The 9857-nt window shown below is 36.4% G+C and overlaps 1 long non-coding RNA gene across 1 annotated transcript in view; it reads left to right on the top strand.

The window, feature by feature from the left end:
• The window catches only part of LOC121315042, a 17424-nt gene extending 10095 nt beyond the window's left edge, over positions 1-7329 (top strand). The window contains exon 5 of the long non-coding RNA XR_005950193.1: positions 4485-7329. This is a non-coding gene — a long non-coding RNA (uncharacterized LOC121315042). The remainder of the gene's footprint in view (positions 1-4484) is intronic.
• The last annotated feature ends 2528 nt before the right edge of the window (positions 7330-9857 follow it).

Below are 9857 nucleotides of genomic sequence, written 5' to 3'. Positions count from 1 at the left end.
TTTAAATAGTTTACAGAACATTTGCCATTTATATTACGGGCTTTCCCGAAATCTGGTAATAACATTTGAAAGCTGACATGTAGTTTTATGCAAAAAAAAACAAACAAACAAACAAACAAAAAAAAAACATTCACTACTATGTTTCTTCCAAGAGCCTGACATTTTGTGGTCATTCCCTTTGCAGTCATTTGTAGGATTGCATGGGACGCCACACCGCCACCTTGAATCTGGAACTCTATTTCTGGGAGTTGTTTGGGTTTAAAGCTTGGCAGTCCTGTCTAAAAGTGAAAAGTGCTTTTTACTGGAGTTCAAACCCACCAGTTCTATGACAGACTTGCAGGCGTCGATGGCTTCCCAACCCGATAGTGTGAAGGAAGTGGCAAGAAAAATGACTGCAGCTGGATCACACACGCAGTTTTCAATATTGTAACATGGGCCAACATATTACACATCAGAAGAGGGTCCGCAGAGAGCTAGACACTCTCTTAGATTAATTTAAAGATTATCAGATGTAATTAAAACTTTGCATGGGTATTAGTCCAAATGCGCCACCCAGCAAATGTTAATTGTAAAGCTCCGATTGAAAACAAAGATGCGTACAAGGCTGTCAAGTTCTTTCTCTGGTGAGATAGATAGCAAGGTTCAGCGCTTGAACTTTAAATATTGCTTATATTTGAAGCCGTAGAAAACAAAAGGCAAACAGGCACTTGCTTGTGTTTCAAATGGCACGTCCAGGGGCCCGGTGTCCTACATTTAATTTGAAGTGGGCAAATTGCAGACATATGCTTTGCGAAAAATAAAACAGCTGTAAGCTGGAGTACCGATGCAGGGGCATTGTTTTTTTTTAGCATTAGTTATCAAAGTTCCATAGTATATAATACACTGGCACAAATATCGAAATATTTTAAAATTGCACTTATATTATGACAGTTGTTGATTCGCTGTCTTCCAATTTATTAAGGTCTTACATGTGCGCGATTTTTGTGAAACAATAAATGAATTATTAATGTTATTGGTGTAATGTTTAATATTGTTAATTTAAGCAGTATGACTAAGATGTTTATTACCAGTTTCCAATTTAATTTTTGTGTGTACTACAGATCTTTTATAACTCTGTCCCTTACAGAAAACAGTAAACAGTTGTTTGGTTGTTCATAATTGTTCCCAAAGAAACGATATGAATTTAGCTCTAATGTTCCAATGTTCTTCTATAATGGGTTTCAGGATAGCCACGTGTCTTATCTTCAATACGATGGAAGTGGTTTTGATAGGGCAACACAATGGTTTTCATGGAACTGATAAACTGGGGCCAAAATGAACATGGCTTGTTTATATATCCCAAAACGACGTAGTATTAAGATAGTACGAAGTCGGGGGAATATATGATACAAGTAGCGTTGCTCACACTACTTGGCCGTATTACCTGTCGTATTCCACCGACAGCAGTTTACCTTTTGTATAAATACGACAGGAGGACCACAGTCATTTCCCTCAGTGAACTTTGAGAAACAAGACCACTCTAATTTATCCTGTAAGACAATTACAGCGACAGAGGGTACCGCAAAATGTGTGAGCAGTACCTTTGACATGGCTTCTGATCAAGAAATTATAGTGAACCCCTTGAAGAGGGAGATATGTCCCATTCCAAAGACCCCTTCTTCTGCGGAGTGTGTACCAAGGTTAGGGTGGGTCAGTGGTTTTTTCGCATTTACGTCTCTGCCTTTTTTACGTATTTATTTATTTATTTATTTTGTAGCTGTATCCCATGTCCGCTAGTAGTATGTATTTTACTTGCAATTTTCAGTACTTTTCATTCTTTTAGGGAAACTTTGCACGGTTGTTAATTTTAAAAAGTCCTAGCTAGCTCTGTTGGTATAGGCCTAATCTTTTCTTTTTGTTGCTGTTTCAGCAGATGCAACTGTTGATTGTTCTGTCCGATTTCACCCAACACAACCCACAATTTCCCCTAATAATAAGGCTCATTATATTTATGTTTAATGTGTCACATGTGGTCCAACATATTTAATAATTATTAAGTTAAATATTCAATTAGACATTAAATAACTATTTAGTGGTACCTAACACAATGCTATGTTTATGCTGCAGTTCCAAACGCGTACATTACATGGAAATATATACAATTGCATAGCCTAACAGCATAAATGAGATAGAAGATGGGGTGTTAGGACACTTAAACGTATAGGATGTCTCATATATAATGAATGATTACACAAGGGTGATTTCCAACATCATTCAAATTACATCCCTTGTGTTGCGTCATGTGTTTTCAGACTTGGCAGTGAAATTTTCTAGCCTACCTGTTTTATTGAACCACGACACCAACTGCGATTCGACTGGAATATATAAACAGGTGATAACTGGTCGAAATAGCAGGTGATAACTAGTCGAAAGGCCTAAAGACCTGTTTAAACTTTCGATCTCACAATATAGAAACGAGCTCCAGACCTACACTAAAAACCGTAACCATGGTAATACAACTTAATAATATAATTATCTACAATTATGGTTTGTTTTTTTGGAATGACTGTTAGATTGTAATATTGTTGACTTGACCTTACACCTTGCAACCAATCCTATGGGTTACCAAATTGCGCACAAGAATGTGCTCTATTTATTTTGTTTGTTAGTTTGCTTGACAATGTAATTTAATTCAATGTGAATGTGCCATGTCTGATGTTTTTGCTTGGTTTGCCATTAAAATTCAAATTAAAAGTGTATAATAGGCTAGGTAAGATGGTCTCTAACCACGAATGAGTTTGTTCTCATGTGTTCGTTTTACTCCAGTAAACGTGTGGTCTCAATGTATATGACTTATGTAAAGGGTTGGGTTGGCCATTTTTGTCACGCATCTGGACCTGGAAGATGCATATTGCTTATTTTTGCCATTGGTTTGTGTACCATGTTTACATAAACTGAATATCTTTTAAATTGTTGATTTGCTTTTTTGGAGTTGCACAATTGATCACAAATCCTTGTTTGAAAACGAGTTTCTTATCTTCCATTTGAATAACAAGATTAAAAATATTTATGACTTTGTTCTGTAATTATGTGTTTATGTTTGCACACCTCTCTGTTTATTGATGTGTACTATGATTTACAAGGACAGGTCAACAATAACCATAGAACCAACATAATGGAAGAATAGCGAGAGGATTCATTTTAATGTGAAATACACCTTTTAATTACTACAGCTTTATGGTTTGGAATATCAAACATATACCACATTATTATTATTATTATTATTATTATTATTATTATTATTATTATTATTATTATTATTATTATTATTATTATTATTATAATAATAATAATAATAATAATAATAATAATAATAATAATAATAATAATAAATGTAAAAAACTGTAACACTTACTCAACGGCTGTGCAGAATCGAATATTTGTAAGTCTGCTAAATAAGCAAGTATTGAAATATTTTTGCCTTGTCCTTGTTCTGAGTTTATCTTCCCCCGTGCCGTTTGGAAGTGGTGTTCGGGAATCATGTTTTTGTTTTTACATTTTGTAAAACAAGCACTCACATAATCTATTTCTCTTCTTTTCCAATGTTGGTCATTCCAAAGAACAGACATAAATATGGCAAATGTGGCATTATGAAAAAAATTCTGACATTAATCCTTGAACGTCTAATTATATACACGAGTTAAACAAAAGTGCATATGTTCACTATACAAGTGCTATATTATATTAATATTAATAATCTATTATATTATATTTTATTAATAATGTCAGTTGTTAATACGGTGGCACAATAGTGTCTAGGATCACGTGGTCACAGATCCTTTTTACACATGGTAAAGTTTCCAGTCTGATACAAAGGGTAAAACTACTAGCCCGTTTGGACATTTCAAAGGTCAAACACTATGCCCATGACTTATCTATGATGATCGGGCAAACCTTGCAAATTAGTTTGTGATCCGGGTACTGAATAGAACAAATTAGAACTTTTGTCTCTATAAATTCCAATCACGATGACAGACGGGGGGGGGGGGGGGGGGGGGGGGGGGGGGGGTGGGGGTGGGGGGGGGGGGGGGGGGGTGTGTGGGTGCATGGGTAGGGGGTGTGTGTGTGTGTGGGTGGGTGTGTGTTGTGTGTGGGTGTGTGGGGGGGGGGGGGGGGGGTAGGGGTAGGGTTAGGGTTATGGTTGATAATGCAGTGTTTCTCTTGGCATTGCCATTTACAATAGGTTGTGGTTTTAATTTCTAATGAGCCAAACTAAGATATTTGTTGTACTAACAATGAAAGTTCTTGCTGCACCTAGCATGTTGAACACATGAAAACAGATTTTATAGTTATTTTTCTTAACTTTATAAGACATAATTAGCTCTGACAGCATGTAGCTCAGGTTTTTAGGAGAGTATTTTGTAAAGAGATGACAGACAGGAAGGGCAGCAATCATGGGTTTCTTGGGCTAAACCTTTTTTTTTTTTTTTTTTTTTTTTTACCAGAATGTTCTGTTCGATGCCATTTATCCTTGATGATAGAAAATTGCTCTGTTGCCAGGACACTGCTGCTGAAATAGAGGGCAAGAGCAACATTTCCATTTTCCACTTTGAAAGAATTAGGAAAATGAAAAATCCATCACTAAACAAAGGGGAAGAAACAGATTTTCTTATAATGCACCGTTTTCATTTTTATTCTTCGTTTTTTGGTTTTCTTTCCTAATGCCATGGCTTGTAATCAATGCTTTCTGTGGGAGACATCAAAGACCTCTGGCTCTTCTGAAATTACGTCAATAGGCTACCCCTAAAATATAAACCAGAAAATGACATACGACACTAAGACTATTTTAGTATGGTCTATTGTATTTTGCAAGATTAATGAAACATACATATATTCTGTGTACAGATCCCAAACATTTAGTGAAAAACACAAATAATCAATAGGCCACATTCTTTCTGTAAGACTTAGTTTACCAGTAGGTAACATTAACAGTATGCCACCAGCTGTTTTCCTGAAAAATGGTTAGTTCTAATACAGTCACAAGGACCTCCTTTATTTATATATTGCACCTGTGGGTTCGCTCTATTTCAAAATCCTACAATTTGAGAAAACTGCCAAACCATATAGGCTTGGAAATCAGTTGTCAATGGATGACCTTACTTAATGAAATTGCCTATGGTTGTTTCAAATACATTTGCCCCCTTTGAACTACAGATTAATTGTGGTTAAAGGTCTAATATTACCATGACCATTTAAAAGCTTATACCATATTGTTCTTGTTGTTTGGGATGGTATTCTTGTTTTGTGTAGGCTACATATTGTTTTATATATTGTACACCAGAAATTGGGATACTGGAAAGAAATGTAGTGTTACACCCCAGTTTACTCCTGTAGCTAAAAGCTTTTTACAATTATGTAAATACAGAAATATCTGACATACACACTATACACACTATTATAAAGTTCAGAAGCTAACAAAATTGAAATTATTGTTATTATTATGAATACGAATTACAGTTTTTTCTCTTACCAGTAAAATAGTAGCTGTTTTCTTCATAACAAAAATCTGATCTTGTTGTCTTTCACAGTCTCTGGTGTCTTCAAAGTTGCTGAATACATTAAGACAATGGCTATATTTATATTTTTGTAAACCATTTGTAAACTATGTAGTTGCTTTCTGTTTGAGCAACTTGTAAATAGCATTATAATACTTGTACCTATCCTTTAATGTGTCTGTAATGTTTAGGATTTGTTAAATAATACTATGTAATTGGGTTAAGAGTAATATAGGCTACATGTGCAATATGCCATACAGTACAAGTTGTGTTGTGCCTATAGGCCTATTCTGTTCATTTTTGCAAAACAATGAAGAATGCATTTAGGCACTACTTTGTATGATGCATGATAAGCATGTAGCGCCTGTAGAGATATTAGGTGGTTGACATTTAAAATATGATTGAGAAAACAATTATATTAAATAATATAAGTAGCCTTTAAATAAAATGCATTATGTCAGTGTTCCCATAATTGTGCAACTATGGCGGTGCAGTAATATGAACGGAAATTTAACAACATTAAAGGGTTAACACATCATAAATATTGCCATAACAACAGGTCTAATGTATAACCTTTCTGTTCCAATCATATTTCTATTGTGTATAGGAAAGGGATGTAATTACCCACAGCCCCATGAGCTTTGATGTGTTCAACTTAACAAATGCAGAATATTGTTACTCTGTCTTTGATCTCCAAAAGTGATCACAGTAGAAATCGGATCACCATGAAGATAGAGATTGCTGTGGAAATAATCCTTTGCATGGATCTTTCCTTTGGTAGCAGCGGTTCCATGACCAGGTGATTAACTGGAGCCTAATCCTTGGGGTAGATTGCATGCAGAGTAGAGTCATTCTTTTACTATTAAAAATATCAATTTTGACCAAATCCTCCCTACATACTACTGTTTATCATCCTTGTTAAAATGAATGCAATAAGATGTTTCAGGAATACACAAAACAGCAAAACTAAAACAAACTGGGGATTCCTGAATTCCTTAAACATATCTGAGGTTGCAGAAAATTGTAATAAAGAAGAGTGGCTTTCACAAAGAAACACACACCAATGCAAAATGATTTAAATTAAATATCATTATCGACTGACTCAATAGTTTCTACTATTACCACATTACCTACTAGTTAATTAATAAAAAAATCTTCTTCCAAGAGACATGTAACTTATCCATTTTTTTTAATGTAGTAATTTCTGTGTTCCACAAATTGCAGTATGTATTTGTAGAGTAAAGGCTATTTCATTTCAGATATTGAAATTAAATATTTAACTGGGTTTAGAAGGTGTAAACTAGAAACCAAACTACAAAAATCCCAACGTATTAAACATATATAAAGTGTCTTAGAGTGTGTCACTGTTGAAGCAGTAATAGACACAAAGGTCATGTAATACACTTCAATTCAATCTATTGATTCAGTGCCTTAATAATTTTTTCTCCTACAGACGCAATGAAAGATGGTCAGAAAAGCCACAGTCAAAACCCGCAGAGCAATCCTGGTGCTATTAGACTTGTACTAATAATAGGTGTTTCATCGCTGGAAGATCAATCATGTTGAATTTTGCAAAGGATGGCTTTAGATCCACATGTGTCCTAATGGATCAAATTATTCTGTTTTTAGCTGCTACTTTGAAATTGGTTGCCCTTTTTCATATATGTGTCAATGGGCATTAAACTGTTTTTTGTTTCAATCTCTTTTCAGCTGAATATGTAAAGATTTGAAAATGAATGTATTCTACTGTATTATGTATGCATTTTATTGCCATCCAATAAATATTATTTCCTTTTAAGTATCCTTTTTCATTACCAATAACAAAAACAAATGTAGGTTATTGAACAATAAACCACAATGCTGATTCCATTCCATTTTCTTAAATAGCAACTGTAAAATGACATTTCTAGATAGATATTTCTAAATATGCATTCATACACCCCAAACCAAACCTATATTTGGCAGTTGTGGTGTGCAATCATGGCCGTACAAGCTGTGCGGACACAGAGGTCATGTCCTGCCAGCTTTAGCTTGAAACTTCAATTAACTTACTTTTTTTTTTTTTTTTAAAGAAACTCCTGTTGGTAGTACAAAAACTAAAACAAATCATCTAACTCATGACATTCAATGTATCTGAAGCACTGTGAAGGTGGTTGTTTCTCTTTCAGGAGGTAGTGTGGCCAAGTGGTCAAAGTTCAAGGCTTATAGTCAGAAGGTTAGTGGTTCAAATCCTCTGTCACTGGCTGACTTGCTGTTTGACCCTGGGCAAGTCGCTTAACCTCCTTGTGCTCCATCCTAAATCAATGTCCTATTGTAAGTGTGTCTGCATATAATGCATCATTCTTGTAAAATTAATGGGGAACATCCTCCTTTTTATAAAAGATGGTAATTAAAGACTAAAGTAAATGAAAATCTGGACTTCTATTTATTAAATGTCTTTACAAATACAGTATTCCAAATTAGATAAATTTGAAATGACATACATGTTGTAGTGGAAAATACACCATGCAGTCAAAAGTTTAAGATTTAAATTATTCTCACATAATTCATAGGAGACTATTGGAAATCTTAGGTGGCCTTTTCAATTCATCTAACAGTTTTTTTTGTTTTGTTTTTCATATTATATAAATAAACTAAAGAGACTAGCATTGGGTATAGAGACTAGTATTGGGTATAGAGACTAGCATTGGGTATAGAGACTAGCATTGGGTATTTGATCTTCATAACCTTAGACCCTTATTATTTATTTTCTGTAGATTAATTGAATATACCCCGTGGAGGGCTTCCATAATAATTAGCTTAGTTCTTTTTAAAGTTATGTTTTAAGTTTCTTGAGGCTAAATTTTTTTACAACTATCTATGGTACTGTAAGGAAGTAATAATAACTGATGAATTCCAAGGGTATTCTTTTTTCAACATATAGATCCAGTGTTCTCAGGTCTAACTCAACTCTATGCAGGTATGTATTACATTCCAGAATGCAAAACATTTTAAGCACGTTAATTTGTACTTTTCCAATCAACATCATATAAAAACAATGTCTGACCTGTAAAAATGTTATTTACCGTAACCCTGGTTCCCTGAAAGAGAAGACGGCCACCAACGACATTATGTATGGGATATGCCTGCCTATTGGGTAGGCATTGCTGAGCCCTTTATATCAGAGCTGCTGATAGGCCCCTTCCTGGGGTGGCGCACTCAGTCCTGCCCATCAAGGGATTAAAACCGTCATCCTGAGGAATCCATTTCTCTTTTTCCATCAAACCCATGAGGGTGACCGATGTGACATCGTGGTTGGTGGTCGTCTTCTTTTTCAGGGAACCAGGGTTACGGTAAGTAACCTAACGTTCCTTTTGAATTTGAAGACGACGACCACCAACAATTTTATGGGATAATGTATACCAGAGCCGTCACGAAGGAGATGGAACGGCAGCATATGAGGGACGCATCAGAACCGCATAACCCAATCGTTAGCGATGTGAGCTTACACCCTCAAGGACCTTCGTGCCTAATGAAGGCAGGGCAGGGTCTATCAAACATCAGACAGTGAGGTCCCTCTGAAGATGGCCCAAGATGTAACTAACCCTCTAGTGGAGTGTGCGGCTACCCTCCCAGGTGGGGGCAAGCCAGCACCATCATACGCAGTTGAGACTGTGTCCACAATCCAATGTGACAGACGCTGCTTTGAGAGGGGCTGTCCTAGGGTCCATGTCCCGTGACAGACAAAGATCTGGTCAGACTGACGCAGAGCTGTTGTCCTATCCACGTAGCATCTCAATGCCCACAATGGAAAAAGGAAATTCAATCTCTCATCCTCCCTTGACGAAAACAGGGATGGATGGAAGGACTCCATTTCCACAGACTGATGTGGAAGGCTGTGATCACCTTGGGGAGGAAAATAGGGTTAGTGCGCAGTGCACAAACAGCATCTGTAGTTCACTGACCCACTTGGTGGAGGTGATAACCACAAGGAATTTTGTCTTCATAGGCAGATACTTCAACTCTGTGGAATATATGGGCTCAAACTGGGTCTTCGTGAGAGCCTCCAGTACAATATCAAGGCTCCATTCAGGGAGAACAGTAAGATAACTAGCACAGAGCAAGAGATTGTGTCATGGCTTCTAGCCAGACACCAAGCTTGAAAAAAATTCCACTTGTAGGTGTACAAAGACCTAGTGGAGTCTGCCCCAGAATTCTGCATGGCACCCACAGCCACATTTGATAGCCCTAGGGCTAACCAGCAGTCCCTTTCAGGGGCCAGACCCATAGTTGGAACCTGCCCGGTTCCGGGTGCCAAAGATCCATGCAAAGTGGAATCTCCCA

Source organism: Polyodon spathula, chromosome 4, assembly GCF_017654505.1.
Source record: "Polyodon spathula isolate WHYD16114869_AA chromosome 4, ASM1765450v1, whole genome shotgun sequence".
NCBI classification, from domain to species: Eukaryota; Metazoa; Chordata; class Actinopteri; order Acipenseriformes; family Polyodontidae; genus Polyodon; species Polyodon spathula.
Note: the sequence above shows the minus strand (reverse complement) of the source record. Positions and strands in the feature narration are given on the sequence as shown.